Source organism: Odontesthes bonariensis, chromosome 17 (assembly GCF_027942865.1).
Source record: "Odontesthes bonariensis isolate fOdoBon6 chromosome 17, fOdoBon6.hap1, whole genome shotgun sequence".
NCBI lineage: Eukaryota > Metazoa > Chordata > Actinopteri > Atheriniformes > Atherinopsidae > Odontesthes > Odontesthes bonariensis.
In genome coordinates this window covers 29,503,333-29,524,591 of record NC_134522.1, presented here as the reverse complement: position 1 = coordinate 29,524,591, position 21,259 = coordinate 29,503,333, and the positions used below count along the sequence as shown (strand labels likewise).

At 42.3% G+C, this 21,259-nt stretch overlaps 1 non-coding gene across 1 annotated transcript; it reads right to left on the bottom strand.

Moving 5' to 3' along the window:
- Positions 1 to 17,876: 17,876 nt before the first annotated feature.
- Positions 17,877 to 17,988, bottom strand: trnal-caa (transfer RNA leucine (anticodon CAA)). Its single transcript has 2 exons — positions 17,951 to 17,988; positions 17,877 to 17,923 (listed from the first exon to the last, which is right to left on the bottom strand). It is a non-coding gene; the product is annotated as a tRNA-Leu (tRNA).
- Between the last annotated feature and the right edge of the window lie 3,271 nt (positions 17,989 to 21,259).

Here is a 21,259-nt window from a genome sequence, read left to right as displayed (position 1 = left end):
CCAACCGGCTCTTACGTTCATCAAAAATTTGTGTATGTGGGTTGTTTTTTTTTATGTGCGTGTTCGCTTTGTTTGAGTTCAATACAGCAGCGGTCTCCAACCTTTTTTGCTCCATGGATCAGTTTAATGTCAGACAATATTTTCACGGACCGGCCTTTCAGGCGTGGCGGATAAATACTACAAAAATAAAATGATACAACCAACTAACCAACCAACCAAACTCTGTGGTATTTAGTAAATATAATAATAAACTTGAATCTACTGTGTACTTGTATGTAACTTTATTAGCAGCGTCCTCCTGATATAACATCCTATCTGCCTCCTAACGCTCTCTGGTCGCTATTGTAACGCTTAAAAATGTCTTCAAAATGCAGCTTTCTTTTTCTTGGTGATCACAGCCTCTTCTTCTGTCTCCTCATGGGAAGAAGCTTTCCAAACACACCTGTTTTTGACTCATTTTGCTTGGTTCGTGGGTTTATTATCAGCGTTGATGCGTCACGTGACCGAGACGAGCGTCAAGAACAGACGGATAAAACGGAGAGAATTCGGTCATTTTTCAAAATAATGTGGCTCTTTGTGGTAACACAGTAAAAAATGCGGCTCTGACCGGTTGGCCGCCCCTGTTTTAGGTGTTCTTGTGGGAGGTGTGAGCCAATGCCAGTGGTAGATGAGTTGGTGTGCTGCCGCGAGCAGTCTAAAGTGTGCGAGAGGAGAGAGGAGGAGGGAGCAGACGTTCCGGAGCATACGTCATTTTTATGTGGGAACGTTGGCGGGACACTGGCCTGTGGATTTCAGTGGCGTAAGTTCAAATTTCGAAAATAACAGAGAACCGAGCATATTTATCACAAAAATGTATTTCAACTCAAAAATAATAGTTATTTCAGACTAAACAAAAAAAGGTCGTCTCCAGGTGTCATGAGGTCTTTAATTAATTTTTTGTTTGGGGAATAGGCGTTTCACATAAATACTTGGGGTTTAGGGAGCTCTAGGCGCACTTGGGTGGTCACAGTTGTCGGTTTGTCAATCAGTGGGTGAACAGGTGAGGCAAGCAGAAGCAAGTACGAGAATCAGAGCAGGAGAGGCAAGAAGGGATCCTGCAAAGCTTATCATGTTCTGTTTTGCCTGCAAAGTCGGAATAAACCCACGATGAACGATGAATTTTGACGTTTTTGGACTTTCTTACTGCGTAAACCAGAAACCCACAGTGCGTCAAGTAACTATTTGAATTATGTTTAATTTTAGTTCGATAACCTTTAAGACAAAAGTTTTTTCTTTTCTTTTATTATTATTTTCATAGACAAATAGTCACTACACTGACTGAAACCTTTTTTTTATTAAACTCTTTTGACAACAGTCTGTGAAAGTCTGGCAGAGGAATATTGTCCCATTCTTCTTCAGATATAGGATTAGTTCAGAGGACGTGGTGCCAAAGATTTTCAAAATTCACTTCAAATTTTGATTCAACTGACCGTAAAGTAGTTTTCTGCTTTGAGTCAATCCATTTTAGAATGAGCTTCTTTCACAGAGACGTCTCCAGATTTTCCAAATCACTGATGATGTTATGTACTGTAGCTGGTGGAATGTTAAAAATGGAACAATTCAATGTTGAGTAACATTATTACGAAATTGCTGGATCATTTCTAGAGTTTTTTGCAGATTGCCAAACCTCTGCTCACCTTTACCTCTGAGAGACGCTGCTTCTCTAATGTTCTTTTCTAATTCCCTGTCGTTTTACAGATCTGTTACCAGTTAACCCAATGAGCTGCAACCTGTTCCTCCAGCTGTTTCTTTTTGCTTGGCTTGCTTTTCCAGCCTTTTACTGCCACCGCCCCAACTCTCTCTTTAAAGAATTTGGCTAAGTGATTATTTCTGATCACATTTTTTGGCATGTATCAAGGCTCCGTACTCGGACCTATTTTATTCGATTTTTTTTTGCAACATTGTAATTCAGACCACATCCCTGCACCAAGTTAGCCACTTACATGGCTTCTGGTATCCCTGCTAGGCAGATGATATCCAACTGTCACACTCAATCTTGACCCATAACAACACGATTACAGCACAAACCTCAGCTTGTCTCTCTGACATCACCACATTGATGAAGGAACTCCACCTTCAACTAAAACTCTCTGACACTGATCTGTTGGTCATAGGTCAGCTAATCATTTGTCCAGTGGAACATCTGAAAAAAAAGATTCCAATTAAACTATTTCCAACAAACATGGTGAGAAACCCTGGAAAAACGAGGCTGTGCTTGATTTAGTGTTACGCCCCATGGTCATCTCTCACCTCGACTGTTGCAGTTCTACTCCAGCAGGTGTCTCAGCATGCACAGGGAAACACCTACACATGGTACAGAACCTGGTCAACATCAAAATAGCAAATGCCACTCCACTACTCACTGAATTCCACTGGCTACCCATGGCAGCCCACATCACATTCAAGTTATTAATGCTTCCTACAGTGTTCCTAGACTCAATGTTTCCCCAATCCCTTGCTTTTGTAATCTAACTCACAGATTGTCTGATTTTGACTCCTGCCTTGAGCACAAAGAGGTCTAGAGCTCCCCCTACAGATAGATAAAGACAGTGATTTCCTCAGTGTGCCATGTGACCAACAGCTGGGTTTTTGTGCAGCTCTTTGAGTCACCTGCATCACTGTGTTGGCTCACAGCACAGAAATACACTCCGCTGTCCTGAGGCTGCAGCTTCTTTACTGTCAGAGATCCAGTCTGAGCATCCTTCTTCTCTGCTGGAAATTTGTCCTCACTGAAGCTGCTTTCATATCCATGTGGAGGAGATGGAGTGGTGAAAACTATCTGCCTCATTCCCTCCCCTGGCAGCTGTTGGTACCAGTACATCTGGATGTAAGCAGCACCCTTAGTGTGGCTGCAGTTCATCGTGGCAGACTGACCCTCGTTCTTCCACAGCAGAAGAGTCTGGGTCACATCACTCCCGTCAGTTAGACCTGCAGGAGTCAAAGTCACATTGTGTTACAGAAGCTCCAACAACTCTTCTGTGTGCAAATGAAAAAGAACAAGATGAAATTATGATTATGAATTAAAAGAGAAGAGAACTTCTTCTCCTTTCAGTCCTCAGCATCATCATGTGCATAAAGTACCTGCAATACAGAGCAGAGCTGCAGAGAGTTTGATCAGAGCAGCTGGGATCATTATTGTGTTGGGAGAAGACTGAACTTGGAGACCACAGTCACTGTCAGTGTGTGTGATGGCAGCTCTGACATCACAGCACAGATATGAAGACTTGCATATGGGAGTGTCACATGACTGTGAGACATTGTCAGCTTGTACTTGAGCTCCCCCTACAGGAGAGCAGATAAATACAGATGGGAACAGTGTGCAGAGGTTTTTGTTCAGTGTTCACATGTGTTTGGATCACTGTGTTGACTCACAGCACAGAAATACCAGCCTTTATCTTCTGGCTGCAGATTCTTTACTGTGAATGTTCCTCTCTCAGCTTCAGTCTTGGTGGCTGAGAATTTGTCTTTGCTGAATTCTCCAAAGTCGTGATCTGTTTTACCTGTAGTTGTGAACACGATAAGTTTCATAGTTTCTCCAGGCAGCTGTCTGTACCAGTACATCTGGTAATAGCCTCCACCCTTTGTGTGGTTACAGTGTATTGTTGCATTTTCACCCTGCTGCTCCCACAGTACGGGAGTCTGGTAGACATCACTTCCATCAACATGACCTGTGAGTACAACAGTGAGAGTTACCACAAATGAGCATTTTACCAGTTAACGGTTTCACCGGTGCAGACACCATCTAACTGCTGAAATGAATCTGCTAATAACATACTACTTTACCTTTGATCCAGTGAACAAGCACCAATAAGCTGAGGAGCCGATGTCTGATAGAGGTCATGCTGTAAAACTCAGGGTCTCAGTTACAGTATCTCACTGTGTAGTCACAGATATGAAGAGATGCAGGGAGGTGTGTCACTGCAAGGTGTGACCTTCTCTGATCCTGTGAACCAACAGGAGGCCACGTTTGTTATGTGGGAGAAGCTTAACTGAAGTGAACACAGCTGTGAAACCAGGAAGATTAGACTGTGTGAAGTATGAATCAGCTGATGGAGAAGTTCCACCATGTGATCCGTTCTGATATTGACGTGCACACTTGTAACACTTTGAAATATTGGAATGAACATTTTTCTGTCCTTAACAAATATTCAAACAAGTGAAATGGAGGCAGGTTTGTGTGTGGTCGGTACAGGAGTTCGTCAGTGTCTTTGGACATGTTGACGGAGGTGATGGTCAGGGCCGTAACTGTGGGAGAGGAATGTCATGACATTCTCTTGACATGTCAGAATTACATCGTGTGCCTTGTTGACTGGTTCATATGAATATTGTTGATAGTTAGAATGAGCTTGTTTATGATTACAGGCGAAAGCTAGGTGCCTCCAGAGAGGGCCACGTACGCTTGTTATGATCCAAGGCAGTATAAAAGGGTGTCACAAAGTGAGCTCGTGGGACATTTTGTGAACATTCTGTATGCATATGTGCTGTGACGGTTTGTTCAATAAACTCCCCATTGGACGGCTGACCGACATGTGATTCGACTCCTTTTCTCAACAACATAACCAGGATTTTTCAAATACTGAGGTCAAATATTGCGATAAATCTTATTTGACAAAAAAAACATCCTAATATGGTGACTTTTTAAAAAACAGTTTGGAAACGGGAATAAACAGAGGTAAATCACAAGTCCATCAAGGAGGTGAATATGTAGGTGAACAAGTTTATTATAACAATTTGTGATCACAAAAGTAGAGTATTTGAGTGAGTGAGTCAGTGAGTCCATCCACCCTGTTGAATGTTCCTTTTCTCCTCATCTGTGTAGGAAGTTTTGTATTTATAGCTTGCCGGATCATGGATGGAAAAACTTGTACTTGGACGTTCTTCATCTTCACCTGTTATTTCCCTATCTTTATCTCCTGATTCTGTTATTTCTTCCTCTCCTGACTCAGTTCTTCCCCTTTCTTCCTCTACTGACTCTCTCTCTTCAACTCCCTGATTCTCATCCTCTCCTGTGTTTTAAAATATCAGCATCACCATTAATATTATTGTTATTATTAGTAGTATTAATATTACATTACTATTATTACTACTATTACTATTGTCACCATCATCACCATGCATGTGCATGACCCACTAAAAGGTCAAATGAATGAGTTGGGTTATTGGTCTAACCGATGTGCAAAATTTTAGACGCCATTTGCAATAAAATCCAAATGGTTCATTTAAGAAAAATGCAATCATTTTACCTAAGTAACTGGTTGAATCCACCCACTAAATTAACATCATAGAATGTGCCAAACAGACCACAAGATGTTGGCTGTATTTTAGATGTATAGTCTCAATTCAATCCATTCACTCAACACAGAGAAGACATAGGTATCATGCTGGGCCTGACAACTGGCTAAATGCTGGTAAAACTTGGCTTCATAATGCACCATGAGCAGCACAACTAACCTCAAGATTGTGTCATATGAGAGAGTACACGGGGTATTTCATTCTGTTATTTTGCCCCGTGTGCATCATAAATTGTTTTAAGTAAAAGAAAAATATAAGTTTCTAACCCAGTTTCTATTAGTCTGCTTTATCTACATGTAGGAAGCCATATAGCACTGAACTAAACTGTAGCTAGTGAGGCTGAATGACCACTAGCCACAGTTGGCACAAAACTGTCAAGCCCTGATTAAAAAAAAAGTTAGCTTAACAGCCCAAGCCGTGTCACGATTCCAAATAATTTCATTACAGGTCGCAACTTTTTTTTTTGGAAAATCAAATTGAGAGAGAGATTGACCGCTGGGATAGGCTCCAGCCCCCCCGCGACCCGACCGACCGATTCAGCGGTATAGAAAATGGATGGATGGAATTGAGAGAGAGATTTGTGTGCAAGTGTGTTTGTGCCGACTGGTAAACGAAATCCTAACCAAGGGGCTTTGTGACTGTTGCCTGAAATGCTGAGGACAATGATCTAGCATCCTCCTATTCCTAGCCACGCTTTGAACGCATATGAACATTATGAACTGTCACTCATTCTCACTGGCGATTGGCGAAATGAACTCACCTCCTTCTCTCTTTCTTTTCCCCTGGCCAGTTGGCTTTCCAAAGCTGAGTTTAGTTTGTTTAGTAGATTTCTTCATCTTGCTTCCATTTCCTAGCTGACTTTCGTGGCGAAGCTGCGTAATATGATAAACATGTTTCCAATGTCAGTTTTAAAATATAACGTGATAATAAAGGGATTATGTGGACTTTATTTTCAGAAAAACAAATGAGAATGCATGCTTATCTTTCCACCAATCAAAGTCAGAACGATTTTCATCATATATTAATTTGACATTTCTCTGAATAAAAAAATAAAACACCGGGGAAAATACAGAGGTCATGACCTGTGTGTCCTCAATGCTGGTTACGGCACTGCCAATGAGTTTCATAGCTGTGTCTCCAGGTGACTGCTGGTACCAGAGCATCACTCTGTAGTCAGTTTTATTGTGGCTGCAGAAAATCTGCATTTTGTCACCAGGATTTCTGATGAGATCAGAGGGAGACTGACGGACCTCAAGACCCAGACTAACAGCTGGAAACAGAAAGACAATAGAACATTTTAGATAATGATAAATGGTAAATGTCATGAATTTAGTGATTTCAGACAAATTATTGTAACGTACTTTAACTGGGCCGACAGTTTTCCATTACTGCAGTGATACATTTCTGTGGCTTATGTGTCATCAATGCCCACCCAAAAGAATTTTAAGACCCAAAGAGACAATTTACAGCATCGAGCAGTTGGTTGTACAGTGGAAACCGCTTATAGTGATCACGGATATAGTAATCAACCGCTTATATCCCTAGTAACAGAGAACGGAAATATAACGTTTGACTTTGGTTCTCTAAAGGTTTGGTTATAACCAAACCAAAATCTACCACTTAAAAACGTTCCCTTTGGGTACAGTAAATCCCAAACGTTCCTTGGATGTTTAGGGATGCTTGGGACAGAATCATTTCTATACAAATGCTGTTTAAATAATTTGTTTATAGTAATCAAGAAATCCGCTTATCATGTTAATTTTTGGCCATTTTATGAATGTAAACATGTGCAAAAATAATTTTAAAACTACGTGTAGCTATTTTATTTTTTACTCCCTTCCTTTCTGGACGTCTGCTTCTGCCCTATGCTTCTGCCTCGCGAGCTAACGTAACGAGTTGACACCGGGCAGCAAGCGCGCAAATCATGGCTGGAAAAAGGAAGTCATTTTCTCTGAATGAAAAACGTAGTCTCCTCGAGGCGTATGACAAATTACCAAAAACGAGCCAACGAGATGCTGCGGCGAAGCTTGGCATTCCTCAGGTGCTTTTCCCAGGCGCCGTCGTTCTCTAGTTGCTTATGGCCCGGTCACACTGTTGCGTATGAGAGAAGCGTATGAGTTGCGTATGAAAATTAATAATATAATTTTCATACGCACGAAAAGTCCTTGAAAATAAAGAATGACTAGCGTATGAGTAGCATATGAACTGCGCATGCCCAGCGTACGTTTCAACGCGCCTATATCAGCAGCCTTTCCACATTGCTCCATTATTGCAGTAGACGACGCGCTATCAACATCTCTCGAGACATTCATCTCGATCATGCCTCCCAAGAAGCAATCGTCGTTTGCCCGGGCCTTGGGCCGAGGCCGAGGTCGAGGAAAAGGCAAAAAAACACAAGAATCATTCTCACCCAAACCTGCTGAAATGCCTGATGCACCTGCGGCTGATGAGTTACATGCTTCTGAGCGATCAAGATCCCCAACTCCTCCTACTGACCGCTCCCGTGAATCGTCGGTTGCCTGGAGCCTCCATCACCGCCCGTCTGGCGGAGATGGAGGCGGCAGACGGGCGGAGGCTATAAATACGCTAGCTGTACGGTACACCTTCATGGCAACATATGGCAACTTATGTCCAGCGTTCTCGACCTATCAGTAACGTACCTATATCGTACCTCTAGCGTATTCAGCGTATGCCAAGCGTATGCTTAGCGTATTAACCATACGCACAAAAGTTTTGAGCATATTCAAAAATGTATTTTTTGCCTCAGCGTATGCCAACGTATGCCAGCGTGCTTGAAACATATAAAACCTATGCCTAACGTTCCCCTGGCGTATGTCAGCGTATACCAGCGTATGAGTGATAATTTTCATACGCAACTCATATGCTTCTCTCATACGCAACAGTGTGACAGGGCCTTTATTTAGACTACACAAGGTAGCCTGAGGAATGCCAAGCTTCGCCGCAGCATCTCGGCTTGCTGCCCGGTGTCAACTCGTTACGTTAGCTAACGAGGCAGAAGCAGACGTCCAGAAAGGAATCAAGGGAGTAAAAAATAAAATAGCAAAAAAATAAAATAATACAAATTCGGTTTTGGTAATCAACCGCTTATTGTGTTCAAATTGGCTCTGGACCAACGTGATCACTATAAGCGGTTTCCACTGTACTCACATCATCGTCATCATCACTGAAGGGCATCATCTTCATTCAAAACTGAGAGATGCAATGGATGTCTGCAAGCTGTATATCAGCAGTGTTGAAGTTAGTTAAAGGCTTTCACAAACTACTGAAACAGGTGTTACTCTGCACCGGTCTGGTAAGGATCCGACTGCCACGGGTTCCGTATTCTGTACATTAAGGGGGGTTCTGTGTGATGTCACAGGGGGCTCAGCGAATAAATTAGAACATTCTGGGGTTCTAATTCTGCACTAAGAGAAAGGGTCATGGAGTAAAGAGGTTTTTTAAATCAAAACAAACATTTCTGTCCAGGCTTCTCATGTGGGAAGCTGAAAATCTGCTATACTTGTACACACTCGTTCAGGTTCACAGTTCACACCAGTGAGCAGCTAACAACTACGTGAAAACAGCGTTATATAGTGGCCATCCCCCTCTATATTCTCACCATTATCTGTTGGACAACCCATAATAAAAGTGGTGGTTCTTTTGACTCCAGGGATTCATTTGATGTTGATCCAAAACCTTCTAGTACATCAGTCGGGCAGAGAACTTGAAACTGTTGATGAACTTGCTTCGAGACAACAGCCGAAACATCCAGTTTGAAACGTTCTACGTTTTCAAGGTTTGCATCTAAGGCTACGTGCCCACGACAACGATAACGACAGATAAACGCAGAACATTTCATAGCTGTTGAGTTTGGCCTACAAAATAACAGACCAAAGCAAACATTAGTGGACTTATAATCGTTCATCTGTCCTTGTCCTGTACAACATGCATGCACAATCCACCTTCATGACAATATTACAATATCTTAATGAAAATATTTCAATAATTCTGTGTCCGAAACAGAGCAATGTTCAAGTGCTAAGTTGTAGGTCTTGTATGCAATTTCGGTTGTGTGCAAAATATTGTCTTTATGCGTTTGCTCTCTCTCTCTCTGTGTGTGTGTGTGTGTGTGTGTGTGTGTGTTAACGCGATTTCAAATATTGTGCCATTGTCAGTTACAGACCAATATGGATACCAATAAAGTGGGCTACACTTCACTTGAATTGTGTCAAAACGGTAGGACTGGAACATTGTGACATCCAAAACATTTCAACATCCAAACAATAACGAGTGTAATTGTGCATCTGGCAAACACAACTGTCCTTTGTAATTCGTGTAAACAATATTTTTACTCACTGTCATTATGAAAAAAAACACACACACACACACACACACACACATTACCCGGAACAGGACAGGTGCCCCTTACATTGCCATGATGGTTGGGGCTAACACTAGCGTCAAACACATAGTTTTACCTGAAGTAAGTGTCTCCTCCTCGCAAGAGTTTCTCCGGCCGGCTCCGAAGATGAGGTGTCCTCCTGCACCGATTCTTCTGCTAGTTCTACACCGCCCGGCTCTGCTGCCCCATCATCATTTACTTCAGCCGTTTCGAGACCATGCTCCACCGTTGTGGAGGCAGGGGTGGTTCCCCAAATTTCATCACATAGTTCAAAAAACAAAGACACCACCCTCCCGTGCCCACTACGGCGCTGGGTGTCCACAGCCTGCCTATATTTAATCCGCACGGCTTTAATTTTCGTTGCGACATGAACTTTGCTAACCTGGTCCTTAGCATGAGGGTACTTTGGGTCGTTAAGTGGGTAGTTCTCCATGAACGACTCCCATATTTCACAATATTTGTTTTGAATACTCTCCCAATCGACATTCTCCACTGCCTTCCTGGTTTTGTAGTCCTGTGTCATGTTGAGGAGCAACTGGACCTCATCATCGGTCCAAACAAAGTTAGAAGGAGTGTTGTTGCCGCCGCGCTTTGCCATTTTCTTCCAACTGACGCGGTGCGTGCATACTACATCGGCAAACTGCCAGTTTTAAGAATTTTATACGTTTTCACTGTTCCCATGGATGGACAGATATCCAACCCCAAAACGCTCGTGAGAACGCAGATAAATTGTGGAGAAAAAAACGGACATCTGCGTTTATGCTTCAGAGCGTTGTCGTGGGCACGTAGCCTAAATGTTTGATGTTCAACCACGGGGTCAACATTCAATACGTATGACTGGAATGTTTATTTAAAAAGGGAAACTGGGCCGCGAGAGGCCACCCAGCCTTTGTGCAACAAAGTTGTTAAATACTGATCTCTTAAATGTTAGCTCCTCTTGAGTTTGATGGCGTCAGCACGGCTGAAAAACGTTTGGGAAAGGGCCACGTGTCGCACCGTGTAGCATCCCCTCTTCTTTTGACCTCAGTCTGTAAACACCTGGGAACTGATGAGAGCTGTTCTTGGACCCTTGACCCTAGTTTTTATTCCCATTTCACACACCGTACCAACACACCCACCTTCTGGAATTGGCATTGTAAAATGTCATTTTACAGTGTAATTATTTAATGTTGGCTACAGAGTCATCAAGCATTGTTGAAACCAGAGTGGTCTTTTTATAAGGCTCGGGTTGAAAGCATGTCCACAGCACAGGGAAATATTAATTCCTTTTTACACTGGGCCACTCGATAGGCAACTTTATATGAGGCGAGTTGAGCATCTCCTGGATGCAGCTTGAGTAAAAAATGACTGTTGAGCACGTTTTTATCTGAAAACTCAACTGGTTTGTCTTCTTTTTTTTCCCCTTATCCTGTCCAGCATTATGGCAGCAGAATTGTAATCTGAATACCGTTAATGCCAAACACATTTGCTATGCCAAGGGAAGCTTTATGAATGTAAAGCTCCCCTTGATGCCCATCAACTGCTTATTCATTTATTTTTGTTACAATACTTAACATGTGATAGTGCCGAACCGGACTGGGGGACAGGGACAGAGGGAGAGCAAAGAAAAAGAAACGGAACAGAAATAGGAAGGAACAATCAGCGAAAACAATGAAAAACCAGACAACCAGCTGCTACACCTGTAAAAACAAAACTGAAGACAATCCACGGTCTTTGTGGGGAATCCAGCCTTAGAGCCACCAGGAGCACCTGGAAGCAGACAAGCAGAGAACAAACACACAAACAAACAAACAAAAGAAACAAAAAAAAAAGCACAAGCAGCAGCAATCACATTCAACACAACTGTGGATACAGATGACCTCAAACCACAGGACAACACAAAAACTGCTTTGCGGTTTGTCTTTAGCGCTTTAAGACAAACAACACACTGCGCTGTCTCCTCATCACCCACCGTTGTACAGCTGAAGCTAAAAGCAAGATACGTGTCGTCACATCTTCTTTTCTTTGCCATGGAAGGAAATTGCTTTGGAAGCACATTTGGCAATGCTTCATCCTCTGCTTTGCGATTACGTGGGAGCACCATCAAAAACTTGTTCATGTTATGCTAGCAGTGTCATTTATTGATTCATTCATTCATGCATTCCACCAGCGCAATTGCTCTGCACCCCCCAGTTTGGGAACCTCTACAGTAAGAACCTCCTATTTTAATCTCTGAGTGTAATCAGAGGAGACCAACACTGGTTAGAATGCAGGTGCAAGGAGCTGAGAGCTATAAGAGAGATGAGAAAAGAGAAATGTGGGATCAGGAGGTTTTTGTATTGAGCAGCAGTGATATGTTACACTGTGGTAACTAGCAGCACAGAAGTAAACTGCACTGCTGTTCAGGCTGAGTCCTTCAATTGTTAATGTGCAGGTTTCTCCTTTATTTGCACCTCCTTCAATCTTCACATTCACTCCTTTCTCTACATTTCCAGTTCCTACATACAAGTATCCAAGGAGCTGCAGGTGTGTGTTTGATTGCTTGTACCAGAGGATTTGGTAGCTATCACTGTTGTGTGAACAGATAATTTGGGGTTTTTCTTCAAGTGTTTTGTACTTTTCTACTGGATCCTGTTGGACTTTGTTACTGAGAGAGGAACGTGTTGAGAAAAGATCAGCAAAAAGCATCATCAGCACTGATGAAACCAGAAAAGTGAAAGAGAGATTTATTTCTTTTCTAAAATCCTGATGCAGTATTAACCTAAAACAGAAATGTCTGAATTATTTTGAGGTCGTTACCTGAAAGCAGCATGGTGATAAAAGCAATGCAAAGAAGAAAGATGAGCATTTTCTGTTCTCCAGATGTTTGGTTATGTTGAAGAATTTAGTTTATTTCCCTTAATGCATCAGCAGTTATACTGATTATTTCCAGCTTCTTTCTGAGTCAACCCTCCAACAGCATCACGAAACATACATGAAATCATCAGATGGGTGGTGTCACAGTTGTTCCTCCTCTCAGTTTGTAGATTAGCATGAAGGTCTGATGCTGCCACCTAATGGATATAAGTTACAGATGTGGAGGCATCTGAGTTGTAATACATACATGGAAAATGCACATGAGGTTTTGGTATTGAGCAGCAGTGATATGTTACACTGGTAACGAGCAGCACAGAAGTAAACTGCACTGCTGTTCAGGCTTAGTCCTTCAATGGTTAATGTGCAGGTTTCTCCTTTATTTGCACCTCCTTCAAACTTCACATTCACTGCTTTCTCTATATTTCCAGTTCCTGCGAGCAAGTATCCAAGAAGCTGCAGGTGTGTGTTGGATTGCTTGTACCAGAGGATTACGTTATAACTATCAACTTGGTGTGAGCAGCTCATTTTGACTGTTTGCTTCTCTTCTTTGTACAAATCAGGTGGAGTCTGGCTGACTCTGTCACTGAGAGAGGAACCTGTGGCTTTTAAGATTAAGATTAAGAGTCTCATGCTCTACCGACTGAGCTAGCCGGGCTATTCACATGTTACAAAACATGCCTTCTGATAAAAAAGAAGAGATAAAACAAGCCTAAGTAAACTTTCTGAGATTTAGAATGACATCGGAACACATTCTTCCCTTTTCAACCTCTACCAACTCCACTCGACTGGATCCCACTCAGCTGTTAGGGTTTTCCATGAGGTAATACCACCTGGCACCAGGTGGTACGTTTTTAGCACCTACTCGGTCGGGGTCGAGTTGAGTCGAGCCGAAAATGTGACATCTAGAGACTGCAGGCAACTGATTGGCCAGGGAGTGATGTTACTGGATGAGTCATGAAAGCCACTCCTTAACAAGAACCGGCAACAGCAACAGTTGGATTTGATGTATTCTGTGATCGTCAACGAGGTGGATTGCTAGACGCAAAGAAATAGACCAAGCAGCAGGTATACCTTTGCCTCGATGTCCTAAATTGTTGTGTCAGGTTTGTGTCACATGGCGCTAGTGAGCACCACATGGAGTAGACACGTTTTTCTGAGCTCCTCTCCATATTGTAATGTAATTCGACATTTAATCTAAAATATATATGAGTTTACGCGACCTTTTATTGATTTAATCGATCATTAAGAGTGGAAAGATGGTAAAAACATCAAAGGCAGAATGTGGAAAGAAGGATAAAGAAGATGAGACGGCAGCCCGTGCTTCACCAAAGCTAACACCAACGGACACCGAGGACCTCGCGGATACAGACTCCAGCAGCGTTCTTTTGGCAATACAGAGCATGAACAAAAACATCTCTGACATGAACAAAACAATGACTGACCGATTCGATGCATTAGAGGCAACATTGGCATCCACTCAAGCATCTATGGTGAGTCTTGACCATTGAGTAACCACAATCGAGGAGGCTCATTCTAGCCAAGACACTCGCTTCGCGAAGGATGAGCGAACTTGTATGGAAATGCAGAAGGATAACCGTGCATTGCACGCCAAAGTAATTGATCTGGAAGCTCGCTCTAGACGTCAAAATATTAAAATTGTTGGCCTACCTGAGAAGATTGAGGGAATGCGCCCTGTGGACTTCTTGGAGAAGTTTATCCCTGAACTGTTAGGCGCCAGTAATTTTCCAAAGCCTATTGTGGTGGATCGAGCACATTGCCTGGGTAATATATCTGAAAAAAATGACGAGGCACGGCCGCGTGTCATGATAGCCAAGATCCACCATTTCCAGATCATCTCAATCAACTCAGTTACCTTCTGCTGCCTCTGCAACTCTAAATAATTTGATGTTATCTACTCATCTAGTTGACATATGGAGGCTTCAGAACCCTACACATAGGGAATTTTTTTTTCTCACAGCGTCACAAAACTTTCGCTAGAATCGACTACTTTTTGCTTGATTCAAAACTGATATCAAATGTAATCTCCACCAAATATCACAATATCTTAATCTCGGATCACTCCCCAACATCATTGGTACTTGACCTCAACCATATGAAACGACAGTATAGTTGGTGCTTCCATCCCTCACTTCTCTCTGACTCCTCCTTTTCACAGTTTGTCTCTTCTAAAATATCTGAATTTTTGGAAACAAATGATAACCATGAGGTTACAGACTCAACTTTATGGGAAGCTTTCAAGGCTGTAATTAGAGGTCACATTATTTCTTATGAAAATTCCATGAGAAAAGAAAAGAAACGGCGTCTTGTAGAAATTGAAAAGGACTTAACACAGCTAGACACTACTTATAAATCATCTCCTAATTCAGTCACATTACAGAACATAATTAAACTTAAATATGAATATAATGATATACTATCTGCCCAGGTACAGAACCAGCTATTTAAATTAAAACAAAAACAGCTGGGAGACAAACCCCAGAAACTTCTGGCGCAACAGTTACGGGGACTGCAGGCTAGCAGAGCCATACACAAGATAAAATCTAAATCAGGAGATCTTATTACTAACCCTATGGATATAAACAAGCGCTTCAGGGAATATTATGAACAACTGTATACATCTAAAGCTACAGGTGACACTTCTACGTGGCTGGAGAACTTGAACCTCTCAAAATTAAGTGATGAGGCATGTGAAGCGCTTAATGCTGATTTACAGCTGAAGAAATCTTAGATGCAATAAAATCTTTCCCCAATGGGAAAAGTTCTGGGCCGGATGGTTTTGTCATGGAGTGGTACAAGACATTCCACAAACAATTAGCTCCACTCTTGCTTAGGATGTTTGAGCATTCATTTGAAAACAAACATTTCCCTAAGTCCTTATATGAAGCTAACATTTCACTTATTCCAAAGGAGGGGAGAGATGAGACTGAACCCTCATCTTACCGCCCACTAGCATTATTGAATTCTGATTTAAAAATTTTCACAAAACTGATAGCAAATAGGTTAAATAAACATATCACTTCCATTGTTCATAAAGACCAAACAGGTTTTATTCCTGGCAGATTTTCATTCTTTAACGTTCGAAGATTAAAGGTGGGGTAGGGGATCTTTTTCTGGAACATTTTTTTACATATTGCTTGAAATACTCTTCACACCCCCATTGCAACCAATTAACTAAAAGTTTTGACACAAAAATGAAAAGTTTTAGTGGCCTCTAGAATGTACAATCTAGGAAAAACAGTATCCAATCATTGTGAACGGACCGTTCACAATGATTGGATACTGATGCCGTCTATCAAACTGCAATTTGCTCCTCCCTCCCCCTCCTCCCCCCTGTGCGCGTACCCTGCTCCGTGAACGAATTACTCGTCCAGAAGCTTGGCAGGAAGCTAAACTAGAGCCAGCTTGGCTAGCACCTAGCATTATTAAACGTATCGTTATCATATACTAAATACTAAATACTAAATACGGCAACGATCGATGCTTGCTGTCAGAACAGCGCTCGTGCACCTTCGTGCTCGTGCGCGTTCATGTACTCTAGAGGCGTGCCTTCGGGGGGAAAGTGAAGAAAAGGGTTGGGACTTTTTACCTGTGTATTTTCAAAATGCAGCTTCGCTGGACTCAAAATCCAGGATCTCCTACCCTACCTTTAATGAATATAATGTACCATAAGTACAAGAATGACCAGGAGGTGGCGGTTTTGTGTCTAGATGCCGAGAAGGCTTTTGACCAAATAGAAATGCCATATATGTTTAGGGTGTTGGAAGAATTTGGATTTGGTCAGCGTTTTATTTCTTGGATTCAAATTGTGTATGTGAAACCGTCCTCTTCCATTCTTACAAATCAGGATAGGTCCACCTCATTCCGACTGCAGCGTGGAACGCGCCAGGGATGTCCCTTTAGCCCACTCCTCTTTGCAATATGTATTGAGCCCCTTGCTGTTCGTATTAGACAGCATGAAACTCTCAATCCCATCCATTTAGGAGGTGTGGAGCACCATTTGTCTTTATACGCTGATGATGTGGCTATCTTTATGTCACAGCCTGAATTATCCATTCCTATTCTGTTAGATCTCATTAAGTCATTTGGGGACATTTCTGGGTACACTATCAACTGGCAAAAAAGTGAATTTATGCCTATTGGGAAAAACCATAAACCAGAGTTTCTGCATAAACTCCCATTTAAAGTCACAGACAAGTTGAAATACCTTGGAGTAACCCTTCCAAAAGACCCAAAATTAATTTTTAAATTGAATTTTCATGAAAAGATGGAAAAACTAAAAGGAGATATTTCAAAGTGGTGAACACTCCCCCTTTCAATGGTGGGCCGTATAAATGCAATAAAGATGGTTTCTCTGGCAAGATTTCTCTATCTGTTTCAAAATCTTCCAATTTTTTTAACCAAGTCTTTTTTCAAGTTGTTGGACTCAATAATCATGCCATTTATATGGGGTTTTAAAGCCCATAGGATATCCAAAAAGCATCTCCAAAAACCAAGAGAAAAGGGTGGATTTGGACTGCCATGCTTTCAGCATTATTACTGGGCAGCGAACCTTAGAGCTCTTGCTTACCGGGTTGAAGGTTATAATCCTGGCGTTTCAACAGAAACCCCAGCCTGGGTTGCCATTGAAAAGGCTGATGTTAAAGACACATCACTCCCAGCTCTTCTTTTCTCAACTCCTAGTCTTCCCAACTCAAAATTGAATAACCAAATAATTCGTAACTGTTTGAGAATATGGCAGCAGATTAAGAAATGTTGCGAACTACCTGGTACCTCTGTCTATGCCCCTGTGTGTCATAATCATGCATTTCCACCTTCACTGTCTGATGCAACTTTTTACAGTTGGAAACTAAAAGGCATAGTTACTCTAATAGATCTGTAAATTAATAAGCATTTTGCTTCATTTACTCAACTGCAACATAAATTCTCCCTCCCAGCAACACATTTCTTTAGGTACCTGCAAGTTAGAAACTATGTACGCCAAAACGTACATAATTTTGAGACCCTCCCTGAGGAAAGTAAGGTTTGTGTCACATAAAACTGACATCACAGGACTTTTGGACCTCCTTGCTATAACGACCCCACCCACATTGAGGTGGTTGTGAGTAAGTACTAGTGGAAAAGAGCTTAATGTTGCAGGAGAACTGCCTCATCGTACATCAGAATCGTGTATGTTAATGGGAGGAACTGAAGGCCCGTCTTCAGAGATAAATGCCCTTTTTCACCATGGCCCGACATGGCTTTCTTCATGGTCTTCTAATATGCAAGGAAGATTTAAGCATGAAATTAATTTCAGGAGTGGGATTTGAACCCACATCTCCTTAATGGAGACCAGAAGTCCCTGTGCTAAGGAAGGAATGAACCCTTGAGTCTGGCGCCTTAGACCGCTCGGCCATCCTGACAACATTACTTCACTGACTGTGTAAAATACGACAAACGTGAACCAAAATGCAAAACGCTACTCCACTTGACTATATTCGACTCAGGTTTTAGGGTTATGCATGAGGGAGTAACAGCTGGTAGCAGGTACATTTTTAGCACCTACACGGCAGGGATTTGAGTTGAGTCGAGACGAAAATGTGACGTCTACAGACTGCAGGCCACTGATTGGCCAGGGAGTGATGTCACTGGATGAGTAATGAATGCAAGAGAGGGCCAGAGGCCATGGGTCGTTATTCAGATTTTCCTTATTTTGTTTTAAAGTGAATGATCATACTTGAGCAAAAAGGGAATACAGAAATGACATGAGCCCAATGAAAGGTAAACATAATGCTCTTTCGCAAGTTTGAATGTTTTTCATTCATATTGTGCATTTCAGGAGGTTTGTGATCATTCAAAGAGGCACCACTGAGGACGCTGTGATGGTGGTAACAGAGCTGAAGTTCTACTTTAAGTGCTGGATCAAACATCTGTTGATTATTAAAACTGCTACACCCAACGTGGGGCTCGACCCCGTTACCCTGAGATTAAGAGTCTCATGCTCTACCGTCTGAGCTAGCCAGGCTATTCACATTTTATAAAACATGCCTTCCAAAAAAAAAAGAAGAGATAAAACAAGCCTAAGTAAACTTTCTGAGATTTAGAATGACATCGGAACACATTCCTCCCTTTTCAACCTCTACCTACTCCACTCGACTGGATCCCACTCAGCTGTTAGGGTTTTCCATGAGGTAATACCACCTGGCACCAGGTGGTACATTTTTAGCATGCAAACATCAAAACACATGCAAGAGAGAAAACGCGCTGCAAACTCCAAAACACATGGAAAAAATAAAATGCGCTGCAAACTTCAAAACACAACGGAAGTTTGCCAGGCCACTAGGCGGTCTCGACCTGTGGGATAGGGGATTGGCTATGGGAGATCTACCATATTAATGAAAGAGAAGAAAGTCAAAAGGTACATCTTCATTTGTGTCTTTTTTAAACACTTGGCCGTAATCTTTTACCTTATTATAGAAGAGCAGCGGAGTTATGTCTCTATAATAATGTAAAAGTTTACGGTCAAGTGTTTAAAAAAGACATAAATGACAACGTACCTTTTGACTTTCTTCTCTTTCATTAATATGGTAGATCTCCCAAAGTCGATCGCCTAACTCACAGGTCGAGTCCCCCTAGTGGCCTGGTGAACTTCCGTTGTGTTTTGAAGTTTGCAGCGCGTTTTTTTCTTGCATGTGTTTTGAAGTTTGCAGCGCTTCTCTCTTGCATGTGTTTTGAAGTTTGCAGCGCTTCTCTCTTGCATGTGTTTTGAAGTTTGCAGCGTTTCTCTCTTGCATGTGTTTTGGGGTTTGCAGCGCGTGTGCTCTGGTCGTTTTTGTTATTGCCGCATTTTTCTCATGCAGCATTTTATTGTTGGATTTGTTTCGGCGTTTGCAGCGCGTTTGCACGTGTCGGCCACCGTATTTTACAGATCTGTTACCAGTTAACCCAATGAGCTGCAACCTGTTCCTCCAGCTCTTTCTTTTTGCTTGGCTTGTGTAATGGAGTTAAAGCAATACTATGTAACATTTCTACCTTAAAATAACAGCTTGAAAAAAATTGTGAGGCTAGAATGAGTTTTAATATTACGATTGGCCTGTCTCCTATGCCCTTCGGGGGTCTGAGTTGGAAAAACTGCGCTATGTAACTTTGCTGGACCAGCCCGGGAGCGGCCCAGTAGCGGCCCGGGAGCTGAGCGGAAGTACTTTGACTTGCTTTCTGGCACACCTACCGCAAAAACAAATAGACCCCTCTCACGCTCCCAGATACATTTGATTACTCTTACCTTCTCGGTCGACATAGCTTGCACCTTCTGTCTCCTCGCCGGTTCGTCAACAAACGTGAAACGTGAAAGCGAAAGGGTGTTGTATTTACGACAGTGTAACCATACATTACCTCCAAGCGTGTAGGGGGAGCTCCATAGTGGGCTTTTTGAGAAGTTACATTGTATCGCTTTAAGGTGTAGTGTGATTCCACTTGCCATAAAAAAACTCAACTCACACACAAAATATGTCCTATGGTACTTAAATGCAGCACCCTTGGAGATTAAGGTTGTGCACCCCGGGGGTAAACAGCAGTCGGACCTTGCTGTCTCCCTGGTAGGTGCACGAGTTATGAGCTTAACTATTGTTTTATAATAATTACTTTAATTTTATTACTAAGGTGTTGTTTAAGTTGTATTTTAAAAAGCTATAGCTCCCAAACGGTTGAGCACGTTCTTTTTCATAAATGTTGGCGGTATTTTTGTCTTTTTTTGTTTATAAAATGGTTGATAAAATAGCTAACCTAGACTATTGTTACGGATGGGTTAGGTCTCTTTCCTTTCTATTTTTGTTTTGTTTGGAGCTGGTGGTTGACATGTGATGTGCAGCTGTCACCATGGCAACTGTGACGTCACCTCCAGTCCGTGGGTTGGTGCAAGTTTTTGATTACCTTATTTAGTTCACCTGGGAGAAGGTGAATGGGAGATTGACAATCACTCGGAGAGACTGAACACACGCACCAGCTTCCAAAGACTCTCTTTTCTCCCCCACCTGAATTTGTGACTCGGTCACCACGCGTGAGCTGGTCCGCTCAGGAGAGTGGAGTGCGGGCTATCCGGTCCGTGTTCAAGGACGCCATCGACATCAGACCGGTGAGCTAAGATGCACCCCTCACTCACCTCTGTCCACTTGCCAGCTCTTTGTTTTCGTTTATTTTCATATCTTTAAGTTATGGAGTAACAGCTACAGGGTTTGTACCTGTGTCTGTTGTCTCGCGTAACACTTTCGTTTCACATTTTTCAGATGTGTGTACTGTGTGTGTGTGTGTGTGTGTGTGTGTGTGTGTGTGTGTGTGAGGAAACCGGGACTGATTGTCGTAATTCCCCACCAGGTATATTCCATTTTGTAAATATGTATGTTCACTTTTATACTAATGGAGCAGTCGGACCTTGCTGTCTCCCTGATGTGTGTACTGTGTGTGTGTGTGTGTGTGTGTGTGAGGAAACCGGAACTGATTGTCGTAATTCCCCACCAGAAATAAACGGCAAGTTGCCAACCGTGACCGTCTTCTCCTGTAATAAACAGAGAGACAAGAGAGAGTAGAAAGCCGCTACAATGGTGCCGTGACCCGGATTACATCTACGGGGGTGCGTGAGCTGTTCGTTGCGATGGTGACCCCGCAAACTCGACTCTTCACGTGACTGCTTCACCGGTA